General features: G+C 43.2%; 1 pseudogene; it reads left to right on the plus strand.

Annotated features, from left to right (window-relative positions):
* The first annotated feature begins 692 nt into the window (after positions 1-692).
* LOC100358996 (PHD finger protein 21B pseudogene) lies at positions 693-4,129 on the plus strand (annotated as a pseudogene).
* The last annotated feature ends 6,621 nt before the right edge of the window (positions 4,130-10,750 follow it).

A 10,750-nucleotide genomic window follows, 5' to 3' on the forward strand; every position in this document is an offset into this window, starting at 1 on the left:
ATTTAATTTTGTTTAAATTTTAAAATATTTTGCATTTGACTTTGAAATTACATCTCTAACAAGTGATACTACTTTTGAGTTTCATGTAAGGATATATGGTTAAATTTTTAAATGAATTTGAATCTAGATATACAATGTAATTATTTTCAGGTATGGCATAAATTCTAAAACTGGTTTGTAAATAACTGAAGTGTTACAAGGTCAAGTAAACATAGCAGCAGTAAGGGCTAAAATGATGTTGCTTACTGTGTAGGAATCCAGAAGCAGTAAGTGAGTTTTCTGGTCATTCAGCACTACAGAATACTAGATTCTGTTGGTGAAGTGATTAACAAGCCCTAATAATCATTGCCATGGCCAACAAGACCCCCAGGTGTCCCTAGTGCAGTTGTTAGGTTGACTTGTCACATTGCCATAGATTCAACCAGCAAGAAGACAAAGAGCCCAAGTGGATCCAAATAGTTTATTATTTGAAAACACAGCCAACAAGATCAGCATACTGAAGCTGTGTTCCTAATGCCACAGGTTGACACTGATAACAGAAGTGCTTACTGATTGACACAACAAATTATGGGTCACTCTACCAGTGAGAAGCCCACTTCCATAGCCTAAGGGAGAAAGATACTAAAAGATCCATAGCTGTACTCTGTGGTGAGGCAAAGAGAATCATCCTGTACTCAACTGAAACAAGGGAAATGGAAGAGGAATGGCCTTGTGATATCCTCCAGCAGGATGGACAGGCAGGTAAGAAAATGCCTTGTGACAGCTCCTCACCATGCTGTTTATCTCTTCTTGCTGGAAGAGTAATCACGAGTGTTCTGCCAATTCTCAGGAAAGAATGTGGTCTAGCATTTACTGTCTGTCCTAGGCGGTTACCTGCAAGGTCTCCAGGACTCTTTGGCAGAACCACTCCCCTGTAGTGGCAGAAAACAAAAAGCCATGAGTAGAATGCCTATGAACATGACATCTACAATAACGATTCTCAAATGAAGATGCTCTCTCTTAGGGTTATTTGAAAATACTAATTAGTTCAATAGACATACTTTGGTGTTACCATGCTATAGGATATGGGGGATGCTGGATATGTAGAGAACAATGACATGCTGTGCTTGTCATAAGGGATATCACACTCTGGTGGGGGCAGGCAGACTCTTAAATAGATATGAGAAGTTTAAGTGCCCAGAAGAAATACACAGAAAGGGCCCTAAGGAGAGAATGAAAACAGTGAATGGAGTGACTAGACATAGGAAGAAAACAGGGAGAAGAGACTCACTGCAAGAGTGAAAGAGACAAAGTAGACTTCCCACTACCTTCCACTGGTCACCAAGTATCATATACTTGATTCTACTGATAGTGGACTGGGTGACAAATTTGTCTCACACTTGGTAACTAAAATAGATTGAGCTCACATATAAAGTAGTCATAATGGCCTCAATTCATAACCTTTCTCTGAAGGAAGGAGAGAACCTCCACTTTGACTATGACCTTGTCTAAACAAGATAAGAGTCGGAGAACTCAGAGGGCTTCCATAGCCTTGGAAACTCATGACTGGAGCATAGGGAGATTACTGATGCCATAGACAGGAGTGTCAATTGGTAAAGTCAACAACAGGAGTCACTGTGCACTTACTCCTCATGTAGGATCTCTGTCCTTAATGTGCTGTGCATTGAGATTTAATGCTATAACGAGTACTCAAATAATATATTTCACTTGGTGTTTCTATGGGGGAGTAAACTGTTGAAATCTTTACTTAATGCATACTAAACTGATCCTCTGTAAAAAAAAAAAAAAAAGAAATTATCAATTCCCAACTTGACTCTCACTGGGATTAAACATGACAATAGGTCTGATCTGATTTCATCATCATTTAAAAAAAATCATCTATTATTTTTCACTTTATGTTTCTGTGTGGGAGCAAACTGTTGAAATCCTTACTTAATGTATACTAAGCTGATCTTCTGTATATTAAGATAATTGAAAATGAATCTTGATGTGAATGGAAGGGGAGAGGGAGTGGGAAAGGGGAGGGTTGTGGGTGGGAGGGACAGTATGGGGGGAAGCCATTGTAATCCATAAGTCGTACTTTGGAAATTTATATTCATTAAATAAAAGTTAAAAAAAACATAAGTCTGCTCAGTTTAATTTTTATAATGAGATAACTGATGTTAAGACAAAACACTTTAAAAATTCAAGTCAATATTTCCTGGTGTTCTCACTTTTCAACTTAGGATTCTTGAAGCCTGGGTGCATTTTTATTGTACCCATTGAATTTTCTGTTAGAATCACTATCTACTTTAAATCACATACACTGTAATTACTTTTCCATGCTATTTGTCCCAAATCTTTTAAAAAGGGTAATATATTATCAATTTTTACACCTTTATGGAGAAACTGCCAAAACATTTTAAAAGTAAACCATTTCTTTTTGTATTCCCATTTGTGAAGTAGAAGGGCTCCAGTTGCTCCAGTTCTGGCCAGAACATGATAGGATTGGTCTGTGTCCATGGATTACTGGATTTGAATCTACTGGTTTAAGGAAACTTCTTAACATTGGTGGACAATGTATATCACGAAAAAAAAAACTGTTCTTGGATTTCAAAATATTTTACACCAAAATAAACTAGGACTAACTTGTTATGATGTGTCTGAAGAGTATCTTGTTTCAGGCACTGATAAGGATAAGATATTAGTTTGAAAAGAGCTTCTGTAGGAGTAATATGAGTTCTATGAAAAGTGAAAAAAGAAGAAACCTCAAATACATGATGCAGGGTGAGTGGAAGAATGTAGAAATCAATCATCGATGCTTTATGAAAAGTTTATAAATGCAATGCCCCAAAGAAATTAGCAGCTTACAAATCGTTACTCTTTTTAATAAGTGATGAGAACATCACATCATAATGACAATTTGTGAAGGGGTAAAGAGATTAGTCTTTGGATGTGGCTCTGCCTAGACACCACAAGATTGGGATGCACCCAGAAAACTTGGGGTGCACCTGGGGGCTGACCTGAGTCTGTTCCTCGGCATCTCCACAGATGCCTTCAAGAGGCAGCTCCAGGAGAGGCAGCCACTCAGGGATGAATAAACCTTGGGAATCATCATTGCAGTGCCTGCCACAGGTCCTCAGGTAAACTCCTTGCAGAGGTTTGCCAGCCAAGGAAAAGCGGTACTACTTCAGGTTAAGCCAGAGAGTGATTCCAGATCCATTTCCTCAAGCCAAGACTGGCACTCAAGCAACCTCCAACATTCCAGAGGACCACCAGGGTCAGCATTAAAACTGCAGCCAACTCCCCACATTCACCACCAACAACAGTCAGCCTCTGGTCCTCGCTGAGCCCACCACCATCACCTCACCCCTGAACAGTGCCAGAGTGACTTATGCCATCATCTCTACCATCCCCAATAATGTCACCGCCATTACCCCCAGCACTGCCGTCTCCATGGTCAGTGACAACAACAGATTAGAGCCCCTCCTTATCAGTGCCAAAGCAAGGTCACCATCACTCAGCCTTAAGTGCAGACACAACCTATGGAGTAGTGGCTTGCCCATGGAGGAGCCATCTCAGGGAGCTCAGGCCACCAAAGAGAAGACAGGCCCCTGAGCCTGGAGAACCCTGAGAAAATCGCCTTCGTAGTAGCACTGGGCCTGTTTACAATGGAACACCAGGAAGAAATTCAGAGCAAGTGGCAAGAGCAGGAAGAGAAGCAAAACAGCCAATCTTGCCTACAGTGATGTCCTAGAGACAGAGAGGAAATGGCTGGCCTCCAACTATCTCAACAGTGCCTTGTTCCTCATGACATGCAAACATGGGGCTAAACTGCTGTGGTGCACAACACCTAAGCTTCCTGGACCTGCCCATCAAGATGGCACCCCACAGCAGGTGGCTGTGCAGAAGACCTTTAAGAAATATGAGAGTGTACCCTGGACCTGGTTGCTGACTATCTTGAGCTCCTACGTCACCCACAAGACAGTGAAAGAGGAGGAGCAGAAGTTGCTTCAGTGAGCACTCAATGCTATGCCAGTGAGACCCTCAGCTGGCCTCCATGGTGGAGAAATGCCTGGAGCTTAAGAAGAGCCTGCTGGCTCACCAGAGGGCACTCAGGTGTCCCTGGACCATCTCTAGGTCCTCTTGAATTTTGACACTGGACAAGCAGCTGCTCCAGGTCAACACGATGACCAAGAGCCCTGCCTTATTGCTGACCATGCCCTGAAACAAGCCTCCAGCAGCAGCCATACATTCAGTCCTCTAGCATCCCCAGGGCCACAACTGACACTAAGGGACCCGTCTTCACATGCAGGGAGAGCACTGAGACCTGTTCTCACCACTTGGGGGCTATCAGCTTTAATTCACAAATGCTATGGATTTCAGACAAAAGTAAGTGTAGACAGAAACTGAGGAAAGAAGGGACAAGGAGCCATGCAAGCTTCTCAGAGACCTACAGGGAAGGGTTGGAGTTCTATACCCTTTGCTTTCACAGGGGACACCCAGAAGCCAGGTGAAGGTGTGAGGTGCCCAGGTACAGCCTGCCCCTATTCAGGCGTCAGGCTTCCAGGTCTCGCTCTCTCCATGGCCTCATGTTGCTCCCATGGGAAGGGGAGGCATCACTCAGTCCAAAGGCACTGGCTGAGGGCACTGACTCCATGGCATCCTTCAGGGTGGAGGGATAGCTGAGTACTAAAAGTAGAGGGGTTGGGACCGGCACAGTGGTGTAGCAGGTAAAGCCTCCGCCTGCAGTGCCAGCATCCCATATGGGTGCCGGTTTGAGCCCTGGCTGCTCCATTTCTGATCCAGCTCTCTGCTGTGGCCTGGGAAAGCAGTGGAAGATGGCTCAAGTCCTCGGGCCCCTGCCACCACATGGGAGACCCCGGGGGAGGCTCCTGGCTCCTGGCTTCAGATCGGCTCAGTTCCGGCCATTGCAGCCAACTGGGGAGTGAACCAGCGGATGGAAGACCTCTCTCTCTCTACCTCTCCTACTCTCTGTATAACTCTGACTTTCAAGTAAATAAATAAATCTTTTTAAAAAAAGTAGAGGGATTGGCCATGGGGTCAAGAAGTGGGCACAAGTTGGAGTCCTGGCTGGCCCACTTCTGATCCAACGTCCTGCTAATGCACCTCAGAAAGCAACAGAAGATGGCCCAAGTACTTGAGTCCCTACACCCACCTGGGAGATGTAGAAGAAGCTCCTGGCTCCTGGCTCCTGGCTCCTGGCTTTGATTGTTGCAGCCATTTGGGGTGTGAACCAGCATGTGGAAGACTCTCTCTCTCTCTCTCTGTATGTGTGTGTGTGTGTGTAACTCTTTCAAATAAAATAATTTTTTTAAAAATTGCAGCTGTTTAACTAGAAAGAAAGTGTGAGGCAAGCCTTCCCAGGGGACACTGCCAAGGCCAAGGCCTGCCCTGTTCCTAGAGTCTCAGAGCAAGCTTGCTATTTTCCTTTTTGCTTTGGTGATCTTTTGGACTCATTCTGCAAATGGTGTATTTTTCCCATGGAATGTTTGGGCAAGGGTGAGCCACACCCAGGCAGGGAGGCCCTTGACTGCTTTCCATTTGGGTTGACTCACTCAGCTAATGACTAGAGCCTTGGACTTCCCTCTTTCACAGAACCCATATGGATTTCATTGCTTGTTTCTTGCCAGTACAGACACTATGCCAAAAAAATCACTTTGCATTTTGTAGGACTTATTTTTTGCTAAGATATTTAATGGAAAGAGGGACACTCATTAACTCCATTTTCTGCTTTTGTGGTTTCTCCTTTAAGGTACAAACAGAAATATCTTGGCAGTGGGAGACTGGCCACACTGGAGCAAGCCACAGGTTTGTAAGAACAAGGATGGAGGGTGGGAGAGAAAGAAAAGGCAGTGGCCTCAAGAGGGTCTGGCCTTTGGAGACAGGAGAGTCCCCTCCTTTCACTGTCTCCTTGTTACCAGGAAGCAGAGGGTCCTAGGCTCCTTGAACAAGCCTCTTACATTGGGTGGGCTGTACCAGCTCATGACACACATGTCTTCTCTGGTCCTGAGCCACTTAGCAAAATAAGATAAGTGTTGAGGAATAGCAGGGTTCCCACCTGGAGCATATCACATGGTTCTGAATTGCACTGAACAAGCGTGTGCATATGTGACCATGGCTGGATCTGCACACCCACAAACACATGTGTAGAGCAAAGGGGCTCACCAAGAGTCTCACAGCCTGCCAAACTTCCTGCTGTTATTTTCACAACTAAAGGAGAAACTGTTCTGTATGATACAGATCTATTTTAATACACTTAACACTGTTGAGCAAGATTTTTATATTCTTTTATTAAGTAATCTGTGTGTGAGATGCACATCTTATATATTGGTTGCTGTCTAAGCCAATAATGCATTACTGCATGGCTTGCAATGTATATCTTTTCAAGTTCCTCTTTTGTTCATTTGCTTCTTCTCTTCTCTAATGGATTTGTGCTAAAATGTTTGAAAATGTAGCAGGAGGATATGAGAGGCTGGACCCTGGAGAGGCAGCTGTCCATGTTTCTGGAGACTTAGTTTGTCTGGACCCAGGAGGACTGTCCACCTGATAGTGAGGATGGAGAAAAAATATTTGTGTTAAATATTGCACTGTAGTTTCCTTCTGTACTAAGCATTCAACTTGATGTATGATTCAAGATAAATAAATAAATCAATTAATTAGTCTTGGCATCAGAGATATTGTATTTGATTCAGCTTTCAGAATTCTGACTGAAGCTCAAATTGGGTAGGCTGGTGTTGTGGCACAGTGGGTTAAGCCACCACCTGCATTGCCAGCATCCCATATGAGAACCTCTTTATGTCCTGGATGCTCCACTTCCGATCCAGCTCCCTGCTAGTACACTGGTGGAAGGTAGCACAAGATGCCTAGAGTACTTGGGCCCCTGCACCCATGTGGGAGATCCAGAAGAAGCTCCTGGCTCTCAGCTTTGGCCTGACCCAGCCCTAGCTATTGTGAACCAGTGGATGAAAGATTCCCACCCCCGCGTGCTCCCCCTCATTTCAAATAAATAAATAAATAAACCTTTATAAAAACGGAGACTCAGATTGGAACAAACATTCCACTCAATGGTGTCAAAATTATTGTACTCAAATTAGTTAGTGAGAAGAGCATAACTCCCAATGGCGATTGTAAATAAATGGGATCAAGGTTTTGTACAAGTTACTGTAACAAGAAACAAAATATGGGTTTAACAGTAGGATCTTGAAGACAAAGCACAACCAATGAAATGTCTAGTAAGAGGTGTAAATGATCCAGTCACAGAAAAAGCAGACCGGTCCAGAGTAAAATTTACAACAAGATTTTTTGGGATGTTCTAGGCATTTCACTTGTTGACTTCCAGGAGTGCCAAAGACCAATAACTTCTCTTTATTAAGAAAGTGTTTTAAGAAAGCTAACTGGGGCCGGTGCCGCAGCTCAATAGGCTAATCCTCTGCCTGCGGCGCTGACACACCGGGTTCTAGTCCCGGTCGGGGTACCAGATTCTGTCCCGGTTGCCCCTCTTCCAGTCCAACTCTCTGCTGTGGCCCAAGTCCTTGGGCCCTGCACCCGCATGGGAGACCAGGAGAAGCACCTGGCTCCTGGCTTCGGATCAGCGCGATGCGCCGGCCACAGCGCGCCAGCCGCAGCGGCCATTGGAGGGTGAACCAACGGCAAAGGAAGACCTTTCACTCTGTCTCTCTCTCTCTCACTGTCCACTCTGCCTGTCAAAAAAAATTTTAAAAAAAGAAAGCTAACTGAAAGTTTAGCAGAAAAATGCTGAGGACAGCTTCAACAGACTCCCTCTCTCATGACAATTATCCTGAAAGGATAGTTTCAGGATAGTCTTCTTGAGAAATCATAAGACATCCATATTACAGTCCTGATTAAAAATCTTTAAGGGGAACCCATTTTTCTTCAGCTAATAATGTAAAAAGGCTACACTGACTTTGTTAAATTCCCAGCACCTTCAGTTGGTTAGGGATGTATTAAAAGTCTGATATCATCACTTACACAGGTGGGGAGTTTATGTTAAAAATATTTTTTATGCATTGTTTTCAACTTTTATTTAACAAATATAAATTTCCAAAGTACAACTTTCGATTAATAGCGGCTTCCCCCCCCATAACCTCCCTCCCACCCACAACCATCACATATCCCACTCCCTCTCCCATCCCATTCTTCATCATGATTCATTTTCAATTATCTTTACATACAGAAGATCAACTTAGTATATACTAAGACTTCAACAGACTGCACCCACACAGACACAAAGTATAGAGTACTGTTTGAGTAGTAGCTTTACCATTAATTCTCATAGTATGACACATTAAGGACAGAGGTCCTACATGGGGAGCAGGTGCACAGTGACCCCAGTTATTGATATAACAGTTGACACTCTTACTTATGATGTCAGTGATCACCCGAGGCTCTTGTCATGAGCTGCCAAGGCTATGGAAGCCTCTTGAATTCGCCGACTCCAATCTTATTTACACAAGGTCGTATTCAAAGTGGAAGATCTCTCCTCCCTTCAGAGAAAGGTACCTCCTTCTTTGATGGCCCGTTTTTTCCACTGGGATCTCACTCACAGAGATCTTTCATTTAGGTCATTTTATTTTTTTGCCAGAGCGTCTTGGTTTTCCATGCCTGAAATACTCTCATGGGCTTTTTAGCCAGATCTGAATGCCCTAAGGGCTGATTCTGAGGCCAAAGTGCTGTTTAGGGCATTTGCCGTTCTATGAGTCTGCTGTGTATCCTGCTTCCCATGTTGGATCATTCTCTCCTTTTTAATTCTATCAATTATTATTTGCAGACACTGGTCTTATTTATGTGATCCCTTTGACACTTAATCCTATCTTTTTCATCAATTATAAACTGAAACTTATCACTTTAACAAGTAAGATGGCATTGGTATATGCCACCTTGATAGTATTTAATTGGAATCCCCTGGCACGCTTCTAACTCTACCATTAGGGGTAAGTCCAAGTGAGCATGTGCCGAACTGTACATCTCCTCCCTCTCTTATTCCCACTCTTATATTTAACAGGGATCACTTTTCAGTTAATTTTAAATGCCTAATAATAATTACGTGTTAATTACAGAGTTCAACCAATGGTATTAAGTAGAACAAAAAATATTAAAAGGAGTAAAATGGTAAGTTGTTCCTCAACAGTCAGGACAAGGGCTGATCAAGACATTGTTTCTCATAGTGTCCATTTCACTTCATCAGGTTTCCTTTTAGGTGCTCAGTTAATTGTCACTGATCAGGGAGAACATGTGATATTTCTCCCTTTGGGCAGAGTGGACAATGAGAGAGAGAGACAGAGAAAGGTCTTCCTTTACCGTTGGTTCACCCCCGAATGGCCGCTGTGGCTGGCTCACTGAGGCCGACGCACCGCGCTGATCCAAAGCCAGGGCCATCCTCCACTGCCTTCCCTGGCGCAGCAGAGAGCTGGCCTGGAAGAGGGGGCAACCGGGACAGAATCTGGCACCCCAACTGGGACTAGAACCCCGTGTGCCAGCGCCACAGGCAGAGGATTAGCCTAGTGAGCCATGGAGCCGACCTTGACTGGGGAATTTAACCTATTTGCATTCAAAGCTAATATTGACAGACAAGAACTTACTCTTGTAATCTTGTTGATGTCTTACTGATTTTTATATATTCTATTTTTCCTGTCTTCCTTATTATTTATTTACCTTAGTGTTTTAGTAGTTTTCTGTCTTGAAAATCCATTCATTCTCTTGCTATTTGGTGTATCTGCTCTGTCAGTGAATTCTGTGTGGTTGTGTGTATTCATAATTATTGCTATGATCATTTTGCTTCCAATGTAGGACTCCCTTCAGGGTTTCCTGTAGGGCTGGTCTGGGGGCAATGATTGCTTGCAAAAATATTATTTCTCCTTCACTTCAAAAGAATCAATTCACTGAATTTAGTAGTTTTTTTTAAAGATTTATTTATTTATTTGAAAGGCAGAGAGAGAGATCACTTCTCAAATGGCTGCAGTGGCCGGACCAATCTGAAGCCAGGAGCCAGGAGCTTCATCTGGATCTCCCATGTGGGTGCAGGGGCCCAAGCACTTGAGTCATCTTCTGCTGGTTTCCTAGGTATATTATCAGGGAGCTGGATCAAAAGTGGAGTAGCCTGGACTCGAACCAGTGCGCATATGGGATGCCAGGACCGCAAGCAGAGGCTTTACCATGTATGCCACAGTGCCAGCCCCATGAATATAGAAGTCTTGGTTGGAAATTTTTTCTTTCAATACCTTGAATATATCATCCCATTTTCTTGTTTGCCTGTAGAGTTGCTACTGAGAATTCTGCTGTTTGATAGGTTTTCCTTTGTATATAACTTGACACTTTTCCCTTACTTACCTTTAGGATTCTTTGCTTGTCCTTAATTTTTTACAATTTCACTACAATATACCTTTGTGAAGGTCTTTTGTGGTAGAGTCTGTCCATTATTTACATTAGAGTTTATTCTTGGTGGTGTACATTATGTGGATTTTGAGGATAGATAGACATGCATCCTCCATTATAGTATCAGGTAGAGTAATTTCACTGTCATAAAAATCACTGTGCTCTAATTATTAATCTGTTATTCCTCTGAAACCCTGGCATTCAATGATCTTTTCATGGTATCTTTTACAGAATGTCATATTGTTCCATGCACTGATGAGAAGAATGTGTATTCTGCCACTGTGGGGTTAAAGGTTCTGTAGATATCCATTACATCCATTTGATCTATAGTGTCCATTAACTCTGTTGTTCCCTT

The sequence above is a fragment of the Oryctolagus cuniculus genome, chromosome X (assembly GCF_964237555.1).
Source record: "Oryctolagus cuniculus chromosome X, mOryCun1.1, whole genome shotgun sequence".
In the NCBI taxonomy this organism is placed as follows: Eukaryota; Metazoa; Chordata; class Mammalia; order Lagomorpha; family Leporidae; genus Oryctolagus; species Oryctolagus cuniculus.